Source organism: Gekko japonicus, unplaced genomic scaffold, assembly GCF_001447785.1.
Source record: "Gekko japonicus isolate JY-2015 unplaced genomic scaffold, Gekko_japonicus_V1.1 scaffold150, whole genome shotgun sequence".
Lineage (NCBI taxonomy): Eukaryota > Metazoa > Chordata > Lepidosauria > Squamata > Gekkonidae > Gekko > Gekko japonicus.
In genome coordinates this window covers 1,492,856-1,508,832 of record NW_015160839.1, presented here as the reverse complement: position 1 = coordinate 1,508,832, position 15,977 = coordinate 1,492,856, and positions in this window count along the sequence as shown.

The window sequence follows — 15,977 nt, the reverse complement described above, 5'->3', positions numbered from 1 at the left end:
CAGCCGTGCCATGCGTGCCCGGATCTTGTTGTGCAGCCGCCGCCGCCAGGCATGCGAGGGCCCCTCTGGAGAGGGGGTGAAGGAGCGGAGGGACGCGCGCCAGCGATTGTTCCTGCCTGCACGGCTGCTCCTCTCTCTCTCTCGTGTAACAGGACACGGAAGCATGCATGCATGCACACACACGCGGGGTGGCCCTTGGGTGCGTGGAGTGTGTGATTGTTTGGAGGCGGGGGTGGCTCTTTGCAGGTAGTGGGGAAGGCAGCCCTGCACCTGAGAGCCTGGTAGAGCACCTGCTTGGGCATAGGGCAGGGCGAGTCTTCAGCCGGAAGGGTCTGGGAGTTGTAGAATCACAGAGTTGGAAGGGTCCACGGAGGCCGTCTAGTCCTACCCCTTGCTCAGTGCAGGGTCAGCCTAGCGCGCCCCTGAGAAGTGTTTGTCCAGCTGCTGCTTAAAGACTGCCAGTGAATGGGAGCTCACCACCTCCCTAGGCAGCTGATTCTACAGACGCCTTCCTTCATTCATCCATCATAGAATCACAGAGTTGGAAGAGGCCATGCAGGCCATCTAGTCCAACCTCCTGCTCAGTGCGGGATCAGCCTACAGCATCCCTAACAAGTATTAGTCCAGCCGCTGCTTAGAGACTGCCAGTGAGGGGGAGTTTGATGGGAAGTTGGCTGATGGGAAAGCTGCTGCTGGCTGGAGGTGGCGAGACTGACCTGGAGGCTCTGAAGGGCCAACTTAGTAGAAGGTAGCTTTGGGGGGAGGGGGTCATTGCCATAGTCTAGCTCTGTGGTAGAGCTTCTTTGGGTTTGGTCCCCGGCATGTCCAGTTGAAAGGGTTGGAGAGGAGGTGATGGGGAAGTCCACTGTCTGAAACCCTGGCTCAGTGGTAGAGCATCCGCTTGGCACGCAGATTTCGTCCCTGGCACCCTTTGTTAAAAAGGATCTGGCTGCAGGTGATAGGGCACAGCTCAACCTGAGAGATCCTGGAGAGATGTTGCCAGTCAGAGTAGACAGCGCTGACCTTGATTGACCCCGGGGTCTGACTCAGTAGAAGGCAGCTTCATGTGTGTTCAAGACATTCACGAAGGGGCAGCTTGAGTTCATGGTGTGGATTTACATAGAGGTGCTAGCACTGTAGTTCACACTTTTTTTGTCCATTTTATTGGAGTGCTTTTAAAAATTCCCCTTCAAGAAGCTAAGGGAGGCTATGTGGTTCTCCATTCTTTTTAAAATCCTCACTGCACCCTTGAGACGCAGGTTAAGATTGGGAGAGAATGACTGGCCCAAGGTCACTCAGTAAAGTCTCATGGGGAGCAAGGATTTGAGCCCCAGATCTTAGTCCAGTCACTGGAATCTTGAGAACTCCCAGGCAAAGAGTTTTTCTGGGTTCCCCCCCCTCCTACATCACATAATTCAGATCCAACCTAAACATCACATGAAAATTAATTATGAGTTACATATTAATATAATAGTAATATATGTTAATAGGAAATGATATTTTAGTCTTTGTGGAAGTTATGTAAAACCTATGACTATGATGTAAGTAACGCACTGGGTGTTAGCCACTTCTTGCTACATTTGACTGACCTGCTGAAATTCTTAGTTTCATGCTATACTGTACCACCCTGTATTGTGGGTTTAAAAAGAGTTTTAAAAAAACATAAGTTGTCTAGCTCCAGTGGGCCCTAAGGGTGATTTGGCCTCCCAGAATTTTGTCCCTCCCACAGCAGCCCGTGCCTTGGTATCTTAATGCTTGGAGAATCATTTCATGGGTGCATCATTGCTCTGGTTTGGGCACTGTACACAGTGACTGCTGTGACTTTCAGACGTGTTGTAGTTGTTGCCTTGGGGTTGCTGTGATGTGTGAATCTGTGGGTAGGAATCAACTTCATTGCAAAATATTGTATTTCAGATGATGTGCCTGAGAGGAAAGTTCTATATGTGATGGTGGATTCACATGTGCATGCCACCATTTGGTAGTACTGTCATCTGCTGATGTGTGTGCATGCATGAACCAGTCCGAAGTCTGTTCATCTAGCCAGATGTTGTAGGTAGGGAGGATATCTGTCAGGTCGTGGTAGGTACTGTAGGCCTGCTTGTATGTTTCCACATTGGGCACTAGTTCTTCTGGAAGCCAAGTTGCTTCTATTCAGTGACTGATATTATAAGCATACCTTATTTGGCATGGGAGATTAAAATAGGTATGCGTATACATAACCTGTGTGCTACTGGAAGGCTGAGTGTCTTGGACATTGGACAAGTTGGCCTTACTCCTGTGGAATGAAATGCTGCTGATTTCAGTATCTATATGAACTGTATAAAATCGCAAGCACTGTCCTGAATGAGTTAACCTTATTGCATAATTCATGCATAAATGGGGCTGAGAACAGTCTTCAAACCCATATGTGTTTTTAGGTGTTCTGCTGCTTTACATGATATTAGTCTTGCTTCTTCTCCATCTGAAAGGGTGTCCACCTCCAGAATAGGAGATGACAGATTCTCTGCAGTGCCCTGTATGGTGAGAGGAATCATAGAGTTGGAATGGATCTCCAGGGTCATCTAGTCCAACCCTCTGCACAATGCAGGAAATTCACAAATACCTCCCCCCCACCCCCAGTGACACCTGCTGCATACCCAGAAGAGGGCAAAACAAACAAAACAAACAACCCTCCAGGATCCCTAACCAAAGTGGCCTGGAGAACAATAGCTTTCTGACCCCCAAAATGGCGATCAGCATTTCCCTGGGCATGTAAGAAAGGGCCACAAGAACTAAGCACTGATGCAACCCTTCCTGCCCTCCCTTCTTGTGATCTGCCTAAGTTCACAGAATCAGCAGAGCTGTCAGATGGCCATCTAGCCTCTGTTTGAAAACCTCCAAAGAAGGGGAGCCCACCTCCCGAGGCAAAGGGGGGAGAAAGCTACTTATCAGTAGCTATAGGAAGAAATGTACAGGCAGGTTGAAATGTCCTGAGGTATTTTCCCTGGATGCTCTGGGTTTTGTCCTTATGGAACATTAACATTTGCCAGTGTCTATATTTGAGATTTATACTGTTTGGAATGGTCACAATGCGCAAATGCATCCATTCCAAATCCTTCTCTTTAGAATACTTGCAGTACTGCATAAGAATAATTATTTCTTAAATCTGATTTATGTTTTTTGTTTGCTGTGATTTTCCAAAACCGCGCACATGGTGCTCACAGCCTTTAGCTGCCATGACCCTTAACATATTGTGAAAGAGTAACAATGGCCCCGGTCACACGGGCTGGATATTGCGAGTGGGAGGCATGACTAATTGCCCCGGAAGAAACTAATGCGTGGCCGCCCGAACACACGTCCCGGTTGAGGTCCCGTGGTTAGGGGGAGGATGCCGACCAGCCGGGTATCCTGCAGCGCGGCACAGAAGCCATGCCGCGCAATCGCACTAGCAATCGCTCTTTGTGCACATGCGCTGTTGGGCGCTATTGCGCAACCTGCGGAGACGGGCGCCGGATGCTACTTAAGTCCACCGGAAACGCGATCAGACACCTGGCTTTGGCCCGCGGTTTCCGGAAACTAGTACCTCGCAAGTACTAGTTTTTTAATCCGCACCTTCGGCGGGGAGCCAGGGTTCGCCATGGGAGCACTGCACTTCCCAGATGTTGGGGTGTGATCACGCCCGGAAAATCCGCGGGACTCCTGTACCTCTCCCGCGGCAACTTTGCCTTGTGACCAGGGCCAGAGATGATCTTCAACAAAACCTCTGCTCTCAAGCTGTACATATGAAATAGCTGGCCAAATCTTTACGTTGCTCTTTTGAGTTGTATATGATTTTGACTATGTATATAAGAACCCGTTCCCAGCATACTGGTAATCTAGGCAGCCGTATCACATCAGACCAATGTAAACTCAGCTAATAGCTTTTATTAGGACCTATCACATTGCTTAGTGCTTCCAGGTTCCCTAGAAAGCATGTGCTTTTTGACCATGCCCTGAAACATCTTTTCTCCCTCCTTTCCTTTCAGTTGCTTGTTTGTTTATTTATTTATATTGAACACCCAGCCTGATGAAGAGTTCTGTTGGCTTCAAAAGCTTACTCAGTATTCTTTGAAAATTTGGTCTTAAGGTACTGCATTTCTGCTGGACTTTTTACTTGTTGTTTTTTCACATTTGACAAACATAATCTGTTTGTTTAGGCTTCATGGACCAATACTAGAATGTCATCTACCAGTTTGTCTGCTATTTCAATTCTGCTGTGACCTTATGTAGTGCTATTCAATCTCCTTGGGTTTAAATGTGTGGATTGCATAGAAAGCTCATTGCAGGTCCTAGGACTGTGCTTTGTAAGATTTGACCACTTCTGTTTCCTATCTTACAGTTTGTGGGTGATCAGCAAAAGAGCATGCCTTCTCAAAGTTTTGTTTCTTTTTCCTTTTTTGAAAAGGCCAGTGTATCAACTCTGTCCTTATTAGAGTATACCAAAAAGATTTGTTAAAGTTTATGAGGTAGTAGTATTGAATGGTCTCTGTTCACTAATGTCTCACATCTGGTTTTAACCAATTTGGCCAGAGCTCATGTCAGACACACTAGCCTTATAATTTCCAGGATTGCTTTTGGAATTTTCTTGAAAAAAAGGAAATTAGCATTGCATTAGCTGTTGTCTAAGCCTCTGATTTAGAGAGAGATGTTAGGGGTTACACGTTGGTGTCAAAAGTTCATAAATGTTATGTTTGAGCTCTTAGAGATTTTAAATAAATGCCATCTAACCCATGTGAATATGGGACATGGCTGTTGTGTGTCACAGGCTGATAACATTGAATGTGTAAAGCTTGAAAATGCATCCGCGTTTCTCTGTGGTTGGAATCTATTGTCATGTGCTTCTGGGTTAGCAGTCACCAGGCAGCCATGTCGAAAATGTTTCCTTGTCACTGCTCATGTTGTGCTTAAGTAGCCTTAAAACTGTGTATAATCGGCAATAAAGCTGGGTCTCTTGGTACTGTGTCATGGCCATGTTTGGTAGATTCTTTCTTGACCTTGGGAGTAACAGCAGAAAAGCAAGCCGCCTGGCTGGATACTGAAAGGTCTCTTGCAAACACAGTGTCTTTATGGTTTCAGATGAGTAGCTGCTGGAAGCGATGAAGAGTGCATTTCTGTTAAGGTCCCTGTCTGATGTTGTAAGCAGCTTGGGGCTTATCACATATATACTCAGTAAAAAGGAAGGAGGAAGGCCGGCCCTCCTGTGACCCATGCAGAAGCAGGCGATAGTTTAACTTGGATCTGTTTCTTGTACTTGTTGAAGAACAATAGTAGCGTGCTCAAGTGCAGGGTTTAGTTCTCATTTGGCAGGAGGGTGGTACAGGGCTCTGGGGCTGAGGCCAGGTGACTGCTTGGCTGTAGTGGAGGGTGCTTTGTTGGAAACCTTTTGGAGCACAAGGAGCCGTGTCATTTTTCTTGTTCTCCTTTCTCCATTATCGGAGAGAGATTCTTCCATGTCTTGGCAATTCACTGAAGGACTGGGTCAGATGTTTTCTGAGCTCTTTTTGAACTGCTCTTAAAATCAGAAGTGCCCGCAAAAGTGCTCCAAGGCTTGCCACTTGTGCTTTAGTGTCTTGTAGTTTACAAAAGAATGATTTTTAAAAATTATAATAATGAGCAGAGCTGTCAGTTGTTGGACGGGATTTGCTAATGTGTTTTCACATGCTTAGGACAGTCTGTTCTCAAGTATTACCTTGGTAGAAGTTGCATAGAGAAGGCTGTTTAGTTTGTGAATAATATCTTTCAAGTGGAACTCTTGTTAGGTGTCTGGGTCTATTATTGAGCTGTGGTGAGACTCAAGTGCCTCAGCCATGAAATATGCTACTTAAAAGAATGATACAGCTATCAGTTTTTTTGGGGGGTACATGTTGGTGGAGCCAGTATAAGTTGGTGTTCTTCTGTCAGCAGCATATTTAAAACAAAATAACAACACAAAACTTTCAGGGATTTCGAACAGTCGCTAAGGAGGTTCCAGATGCTGGTGTTAAGACTGAAAGGAAAGGCACCTGGATGTGGGAATTGTGGGGCTGAAAGAGCACTTGAAAATCACCTGAATTATCCCTGGCTTTCTCCTTCAAAAGCAACACTATGGCTTTTCTCTATGTGTTTTGTAGTTAGGTTGTCAGCATTTCTCTCGTGAAGAGAAGAGGAAGGTTCATTGGGAAACAATCCATCCTTGCAGTCAGTGTTGATTCATACTAGGAAGTGTGACTGGATTTTAGGGCAATGTTTGTTCTGGAGGGCATTGCCTGCCAACCGCTTTTCCTCTGACGGTTGCGAAGGGATGGGCTGAGAGCTGTTGAATGAAGGAAGGGAGATCGCAGAAGGTTTAGCAGACAGGTTTTTTGTGTCTAAAGAGACTGGGCACTTAAAAGACCCAGTCAGCTTTGTGGGTTATATTTTGGCTGTTCTTGTACTTGAGGCTTGTGATCAGTGTGCTGAACAGCCATTGCCTCTTCCAGTAACTTCAGTTAAAATTCTTGAATGCATGAACATTTCCCTTTGATGTGGGGCAAGGCAGCATTCTTAAGAAAAATTAAAAACTAAAAAGTGCAAATGGAAATAAGTCAGCTTCAAAAATAGCTATTTTAAAAGTGTGAAGTTGTTTGACCCCTTTTAGAAATCTCTTAATGCTACCTTTGGAACTGCTGGCAGTATCACAGACATAACCTATTGTGGCACACTGCTGCAAGGTGGGCACATATCAGTTACAATTTATTTTTTCTTAGAGTAAAAGTTCTGCTATTCTGAAGGTCCATTTCAGTGTCTCTTTCTTTACATTTGATAACCAGCGCCAGTTAAAGGACAGTGTTTTAGGGCACGAAGTTTTGGACAATGCTGCATGAAGAAAATCTGTAATCCTTCTTTCAGGTTGGTTGTATAGATAACCTTGTATGGTTGTGCATACGTGTTTAATTTAGCTGATAGTGTTTGAGTGCAGTATCTGGACATCAGCAACCTTTGGAGATTTTGACTTGGAAGGGAAAAAATAAGGGTGTGGGGACTGGGGAGATGCTAGCTAGGCACATGTCTTCTGGAGGTAGTCTGCTTAGAGTTCCCTCAGTCTTCATGAAGTATGGGGGAACCTGTGGTGGACCACAAATAGCTGTGTAATAAATAATAGGGGGAAGGACAAAATAACGCATTAACAAAAATAATAAAGGATGTATCGTAAGATATGGACTAGGTAGCTAATGCAACATTTGCTAATGCAGAGACCTCGTCCATATTATTAACCTGCATGAACTATATCTGACTTCATAATGTACGCACCGCAGGTTTGGAAGCCTGTTAACATTTCACTTGCAGACCTTACATGCATGTGCTGTGATCAATACATTTCATCCTAAATCCCCTGGAATGCATAAGAGGCTGGTCATGAATATGCTTTGTCTTGCAATGATGACTTCAGCTGTCTCTGCTTGTTGTTTAAACCTGGAGTAATTCCAATGCGACCTATGGTTGTTCTTGAAAACCTGTCTGTTCACAGGAACCGCAGCAAAAATATTACACTCTAAATGTTCAAATTCAGCTAATATTTAATTTTAATACAACGTTTGCTTGTAGGTGATCTTTTAATAAGGTTTGCTTTTTTTTCGTTTGCTTGTAGGTGATCTTTTAATAAGGTTTGCTTTTTGCCCTTTATGGGAGGGAAAGGAGATGCCAGTTTGGTTTTGAGTTTCAGCATGAATTTCAAACATCTCTTATGGCCCCAAACCAGAATTCTGCTCTGTCTTCTTTTGCTCTGTTGTGACGAGGCAGTCCTTCTACTTTTGGAGTTTCCATTTTAGATAAACAGAATCCCTATTAATATTCCCAGACCTCTATTAGGTATGCTGGTTTTCTAACAACAGTACAGATAAAAGCCTAACCAACAGCAACAGATTTAAACCGTACAACAGCAGGTCAGTTTGTGAAGGCCCCTTTTGAATAATTCAGCTTTACTCCCCCCCCCCCCGAAGAGCGCCAGGTACACATTTCCCATGCTTAATTTAGATGATTGAGAATCATTCTGTTATTGCAAGTGGTCAAATAGTCCAGGTGGAATTCCCCACTGATAGAGGTGTTTTGGCAGTATAAGCTTTCTCTTGGTGATAACTGTGCAAAAGCAAGAGGCAGGTTACTCACGCTGGGCAGGGGTGGGGTATCACTGGTGTAATTAACTGCACTTTTGATGAGGTCGAATGATTCTGTGAGAGACTGTGTGCAGTGGGGTACTGTGGGCACCTGTTGAAGATGATGTACATTCCCAAAAAGGGGATGCTGATGTTTCCTTCCTGGTGCCTCTTTTCCAGGAAAACTGAGCATGCTTGATCAACGGAACAAGAGCCTTTCCAATTTCTCCCAGCACAGCTTGCAGATTTTAGCCCTGTCTGCAACACAAGAGGATGTCCCTGACCTCTACATGGGTATATTTATGCGAGTAAGCACCTGGTTTTGTTTGCAGTATTTATAACGGTGTTGTTGTTTCACAGATGTTACTATTGCTGTCAGCGACAGCATATGAGTACAGCTGTTGAGCTTCTTTCTTTTTCATTTTTACAAAAGCAAACGTATGTGGATATTAAAAGCCTCTTTTGTTCCTTTAATTGCAGAACCACCAATTTAGGTTTTTTCCCTCCCTTAGTCTTTAGATGTTAATAGTTGTGTGTCGCCCCTTTTTAAAAAAAATGTACATGTTGCATTTTACAATTACTTTTTTGGGGACAGTTATTTCAAAGAAATCAACCCTGACTGTTCCCTGGAAGGCCAGATAATGAAACTGAAGCTCAAATACTTTGGCCACCAAATGAGAAGGGAGCACTCACTGGAAAAGACCCTGATGCTGGGAAAGATTGAAGGTCAAAGAAGACGGGGACGGCAAAGGATGAGATGGTTAGACAGTGTCAGCGATGCAACGAACATGAAATTGAGCCAACTTCGGAGGACGGCGGAAGACAGGAGAGCCTGGCGGGAGATTGTCCATGGGGTCGCGAAGAGTCGGACTCGACTGTGCGACTGAACAACAACAAAATTTCCAAGTGCATCATGGTCCTCTAACCCTGCTCATGCATCTTGATTTAGAAAGCAGTCTTAGGAGAGAGAGAGTGACTCTTGATGGGTTGGAAGAACAGCAGAGGAACATGTGGATCTGGTGCCTGTATTTTAAGTAAGGGGAGATAATTGTGCCACTCCCCGCCCATCAAGCGTGTATGGTTTTTTTCAAACAAACAAATAAGCCACCATATTTGATAAAAGGGCAAGATATGAAGCAGCCACGTAGCCTCCTAAGCAGTGGGAAGGGTGGAAGAGAACTGCATGGTCCCTGCTTCTTGACACTGTTGAATACAGATTAGAGAGTTGTTTCAGTGCTGCACTGTAGGGCAGAATGCTGCTGCTCCAGGGTGAAGGTGTAACATGAGCTGTTCCATCCCAGCATCCCGGCTTGCACATGACAGCGGAAGAAAGATGGCAAAGGGCAGGTAAGCGTTCTGCTGTGGCATACAAAACCCCATCTAGTTGCAGCATGCCTCACTTAATTAGTTATTGAACGAGCAGAGCCGAGGCCATTATCCAATAAAGCAACAAACCCTTCACATTCAGAATTTGGTCATTTTGTGTGTGTGTGTGTGTGCCTGCTGAAGGCAGTGAGGCTTCCAGAGCTGCCCATTTGTGATCTCCCCCAGGAGGCCTTTGGTCAGCCCTCCCGGCAGCGAGACTCAGGAAGAAGTGAACAAGCCAAGCTGTAAAGCAGACAGTCTGCAGTGACCTGTTTGAAAAGCCAGGCTGTGAGGTCAGTACAGAGGTCGATCCCCAGGCAGTCTGGGGGCTCTCCTTTTTACAGCTGCCTACACTGAACTTACTCTGTGCCGTCTGCTGGCTGGAGTTGTTGGCGTTGCCCACATGGCTGATTTGGATTGATTCATTCATTTAGCTTGCCTTTGCCAAGGGTGCTTTGAAGTTGGACTTTAAAAAAAAAAAAAAAGCTGTTCCCGGTAATAATTGCTTTTCCCTGGGTGCTCGTTGGTGTGGAACAGGCATTTAGCTTCAAATCCTACAACTGCACAAGTAGCCACCCAGAATACTAAAATTACAGCTCAGATAATTTTCAGCAGCTTCCTTCTCTCCTCCCCCCTCACCCCCTCCTTTTACTTCAGCCATGGGAGTTGACGTAATTGTGAAGCAATTCTTGCATTTTGGGGAAAAAAGCACGGCTGCAGCGGGTTTTGTAGAGTAGCTTTCCCAAAAAGCTAGATAGCAGAGGCTTGCTTAATCACACCCAGTCTAGGATTTACAGGAGCAGGATTTCTTGAAGATTGTGAGTCCGTTTGAGGATGGGCCTTATAATTCTGTGCTTATGGAATGCTTGCAGCAGTGAGGTCTAGTTGCTGTTAGCCACAATAATAATAGAATGCAGATAGGTCCAGGATGCACTTTTCTTCTCAGTGTTTCCAGATAGTGACCTGTGAATATTGTTGTCTTGTACAGCATAGCTAATGTTACCCTGGGTTTTGCATTTTGTAATGGACGTAGCCTGACTGCTTACAACCTGCCTGCATCTTTGAGCCCCCATCTTGGAGGCTGCTCTTCGAGACTGCCATAGCTGAGGGCTGTGCTGCCCTCGCTCTCTTGTCCTCTTCACACTGCACGGTCTGAGTGTGTTTTACTGGAAGGCCCGAATGGCCAGGTTAAGCCCTTCCTTGCTTGCATGCAGAGCGGTTGTGGTTATGGATCATATTGCTTAATGTTCTAAGAGAAGGTACAGTGAAAGCTATTTAATGCTGTCAAGATTCCTGACAGAGATGTCCGCTCTGCAGCCCTTCATTGCAATGCTGAGTTGGCGTTGTGCTCCTGGCACCGGTATTTGCCGCTTACGAAGAGGGGTCAGACATGCAAGTCATATCAGACTAGTCGCGGATTGGTTCTTTTGCCCGGTGTACAGACTTAGAACAGTGGATTATTTTTGGAAGAGCGCGTTAACTTCCTAGATTTCACATTCTGTGCAATTTAGCGAGGGGGGATTGGATCAATGCCGTTCCATCTGCACACGGCCCAGCTGTTGTCAAGCACTTACCGAAGTGGCAGGGGATTGGGAAGATGAAGCTCTTAACCGTGCAATGCAGAGTGCTGACTGGCATCTTTTATTTGAAAGAGCTCAGGCAGTGGGATTACAGAGTTAAACCAATTTGAAAGAGGCATATTCCTCAGCGGGCTTGACTTGGCAAATGAAGCCACCTAGAAGATCAATAGACATTTCATGGACAATATATATGGGTATCATCAACGTCAGCTATTTTCAGTTTCCTACCAGCTGCCTCAGCTGTTTGTCTTTGTGTGGGGTTAGTAAACTTAAAAAAAAAAAAAAATTATCGCAAAGACTCGAGGTAAGACCTGGAAGAGTGAAGGTTGTCCTGAGCAAGTTTTAGAACTTAATGAAAAATACAGCATTGTTGTTGAAGAATGTCACTGTGTTGTTGTATCTTCAGCTATGTGACTTTTGGCGTCCTTGACAATCCTTGACACATGGCATTCACTTTGGAGGTTACTGCAATATTTAATGCATATATCCCATCTATCGTTCTTATTTCCCCTTCATGGGATTTTTTTTTTTGCTATGATGTTTGTTTTGCGGTAGCTACAATGAAAACAATGTTGTGTAATCATAACTGTATTGTGCCATAGGAGCTTGCTGGGTGACCTTGGGCCAGTCACACACTCTCCGCCTAACCTGTTTCACAGGGTTGTTGTGAGGATAAAATGGAGGAGAGGAGAACGATGTAAGCAGCTTTGGGTCCCCATTGGGGGTAAGAGGCAGGATACAAATGAATTAGCAACATTTAACTTTGTGTTGTCAGATACAGAACTTCTATGCAAGCACCAAATGCAATCTAAGAAAGATAAAATATATGTTACATAAAAGCTATAGGTTTTATTTTAAAGACCTAGTTGTAGAAAAACCCAAAGCTGAACTGTTCTATAATCTCTGATGGGCAATTCTTTTTTTTTAGGGGGGGGAAGGGAAGTAAATTGAATATCGAGCTTGAAGTTGATGGCAGAGTTGAGATGATGAGCTTGTGGAATAAAGGAGTGGGAAGCGGAATACATTGCTGCCTTTCAGCTTGCAGTGCCAAGATTGGACTGTCTCAAGGACAGCTGATTGGATGGAGCATTACCCTGCTCATGGAGTTCATTTAGATAATGAGAAGAAGAGGGAGAATGATTACAGCTTGGAGTTTCATACTGTTTTATAGAGCTCAGTTTATACAGAGTATTTAAATTTTGATTGTGTATGTTCATAAGGGCTAAATTCAAACTTCAGCATCTACAGAACGGAGCCTGATTATTGATGTTTAAAAACATACATGCTGTTACTCCAGAGACCTGCCAAAGGCAGCGTGCAAAGTAAAATGATGCAACAAGCCATAAAAACAGCAGCATGCAAATGATCAATAACAAAACGTTAAAAACAAAGCTTGTCCATAAAACCAGCATCAAATGGCAGTCTAAAAACAATAAGTCATAAAATAGGCCTCAGGCTACAAGCAGACCATAAAAACACCCGTGGTTAAAAGCCTGGCACCAAAAGGGGGTGGAAGCTAGGGGACCAGGTAAGCCTCAAGGGTCAGGGCATTCCAAGGGCAATGTGCCATCACAGGGAAAAACACAAACATCTCCCGTTGCCATCCACCTCTCCTCTGCATGTCAGGGCAAAAAGAGTAAGGCTTGCAGGGAGGACTTTAACTGGTGAGCAGGAGAATATGGAAGGAAGTGGTTCTTCAGACACCTCAGTCCCAAGCAGTTCTAGGGCACTGAAGGTAAGCACCAGCATTAGCATGGAGGAACATGGGAACCTACCGTATGAGATGAGTCTTGGTGGGGAGACCTGTTCAGCAGAACAAAAAGGTTCGAAGAGAATGAGGTCTCTACGATGAAACAGAGGTGTGCAATAGAGTAGAAAAGGGAAGAATCACTTAAGGCTGGAAGCATTCCATGTTCCCATTTGCAAAAAATGTGGTTCTAGTGCCCAGGAATTTTATGTTTTTATTTTATTTTGTTAGGACTGTTGCATAGCAGTGATGCTGACACCAAAATATGTAACGCTCCTTGTTGGCTGGCTAGGTTTTGAAATATTTTTCCAGTAACACCAGAACATTTAAGTATATATTGTCAATAAATAAATTTTAATTGGGGGGGGGGATGGTGGTGGTATAAAGTGCCATCAGGTCACAGCTAACTTAAGGCAACCCTGCAGGGTTTTCAAGGCAAGAGATGTTTAGGTGGGTTTGCCATCGCCTGCCTCCAGATTATGACCCTAGTATGCCTTGGAGGTCTCCCATTGAAATACTAGCCAGGGCCGACCTTGCTTAACTTCCAGTATCTTACCTGGGCTATCCAGGTTAGGGCACTTTTAATTTTTGTTGTTGTTCAGTCGCACAGTCGAGTCCGACTCTTCACAACCCCATGGACCAGATCACGCCAGGCCTTCCTGTCTTCCACCGTCCTCTGATGTTTGCTCAATTTCACGTTCATTGCATCTATGACACTGTCTAACCATCTCATCCTTTGCCGTCCCCATCTTCTTTGACCTTCAATCTTTCCCAGCATCAGGGTCCAGTGAGTGCTCCCTTCTCATTGGGTGGCCTATGTATTTATTTATTTATTTATATTTACAATTTGTATCCCGCTCACCCTCTAAGGGCTCTGAGTGGCTTACATGTTGCAATTCATACAATCCTAAACCTAGGGCCACATACATGTAGGGGACGTGACAAGCCTACCAGGCACCCTTTCCGTGTAGCGGATCTTCGTTGTTACTGCCTTGCGGGAGGCAGTCCGGCGGCGTCCACTCCAGCGCTGGTCTTTGAGGTTCCTCCTTCCGGCTGTTGCGAATTCATTTCCGGGCCTGGACCACTCGCACTTCCGCGCATGCTTGCGGCCTCCGTCCAAGTAGGCTCCGGCCTGCGTCGCTTCGCCTCCACGCTTGTTGGTCCAGCCTCCTTCATTCGCCTTTTGCCTTGCCAGCCGCCGCCATATTCTTTCCGCCACCACTGTTCACCGCCACCGCTATACAAGGGATGGGTGCCCCCCTGCTCTATTAGCAGGTACCCATTTATCTAATCGCCCTTCAGGCTTTCGAGCCGCTGGGTGGGCGGGAGCTGGGACGTAGGCCGTGAGTGGGGCTCGAACAACCGAAGCTGTTCGGCCAGATGTTAATGCAGGCTGCACTTACTGCCTGCACCACCGCTCCCTTTTACTGACTTCCTTATTTTTTCGCAAAATAAGTAACATGTTTTCTGTAACTTTTCTGTTGGCGCTCGGCCTTCCTTATAGTCCAACTCTCGCAGCCATACATGACTACTGGGAATACAATTGCTTTGACCATGCGGACTTTTGTTGGCAGGGTGATGTCTCTACTTTTTATCATGCTGTTTGGTTCAAGGGATTGTCCATGGGGGTGGGAAATCTCTGCTTCTCCTTATCCTAGCATTTTTTTAGGTGAATTTAAAATAAATTTTTCTGAATTTAACGTATGATTGCATCTATCTGCAGTGGTATGTGTATAAAAACAAACATTTTTTATTTCAGCAGTGGTTATTGAAGTTACAAATGTTAACTATTGTTAAAGATTTTGCTAGATGGGTTTTCATTTTTGAATAAATTTGCTAAAATATGAAAAGATGCATAGAAATTAACTGAGAAACAAACTCCTTCTGTAATTAAGATTTTAAAAAAAGGTCGTGAGTACTGTAAAATATTTTCTGCTCACTGTATGTTTGCCTTTTTGAGATATTAATTGTCCAATGGGTGAAAAATAATGACTTAGATTATCAGTGGTCTGGATGCAGCCCTTGAGACTTCTTAGTTCCAGGGTACAGCCTTCTGAACCTAAAGTTTCCTACTAAGCATCTCCCCTCCTGTTAAGAGTTGTGATTGCACAGCATGCTGGGACCTGTAGTCTTTGTTGGGTGTGCCTCCATATTGAAGGCGATAGCTGGCTCCATTTTATTCTAGCTGTGTAGCCATTGTTTCCTACACAAGTTCCAGTTCTCTCTTAGCTAGGCAGACCTTACACAAGGTCTCTTCCATTTATTATACTAGAAGGAAAATAACAGATAAGTCCTCCCGGTAACCTTTTGCCCATTTCTGCTTTTAGATATTCAGCCATTTGCTTGTAAGCCTGGCTGCGTGTTGCAACATTTCAGACTCTGTGTCTTGGTGTGATTGAGAAGATCTTCCCTATTTGGATGGTGAGAAAATGGGGGAAGGGAAGATCTGCTAGGGTAAGGAGAAGCAGAGATTTCCCACCCCCATGGACAATCCCTTGAACCAAAATCAGGAAGCTCCTTTGTGCTGACTGCTCTGTCTCCTCTTCTGGCTGCCAGCTGGCTTTCATTCAACATTGTTTTCATCACTGGAGAGAGAGAGAGAGAGAGAGAGCTACAAAAAGACATGGGAGTAGCTTTTTTTTAAAAAAAATCCAAGCTAAACAAAGCAGCTGGAGAGAGCCCGCTCTGTAGTGCGAAGAGCACTGCAGTTTCCTCTGCAAAGCAAGATGCATCCCCCTGAGTTTCTTTAGTCGTAAAAGGAAACAAAAAAGGATCCTGTACAGAGGAAAGTCGTGGGCTGGCTGCCAGCAAGAGAGGGGCGGGAGGAGCAGCTGCTCGTGTTTCCATGCTGGCCTCTGGGGAAAAAAGGGGGCTCTAAAGGGACTGAATGGGGTTAAACAGAGCTCACAAGCAGCAGTCCTGGGCTCCTTCTAGGCAGGGGTCTGCTCTGTGTGGCAGACATTGCTGCTCGGAGCTTGTCCTGTTCTGCTCCAGTTGTCGTGATTGTTCCTGACTTATCTTCCCAAGGGCCGCCCCGGAGCCAGAGGGCACGCTTGCGGTCTCGGACTGATCCCAGTAAAGTAAAGCGGTTATCTGAAATCCTTTCAGCTTTGCCATGCTGCGAAGCAGCCGTCGCCTAGCTAGAGCAGACTGCCT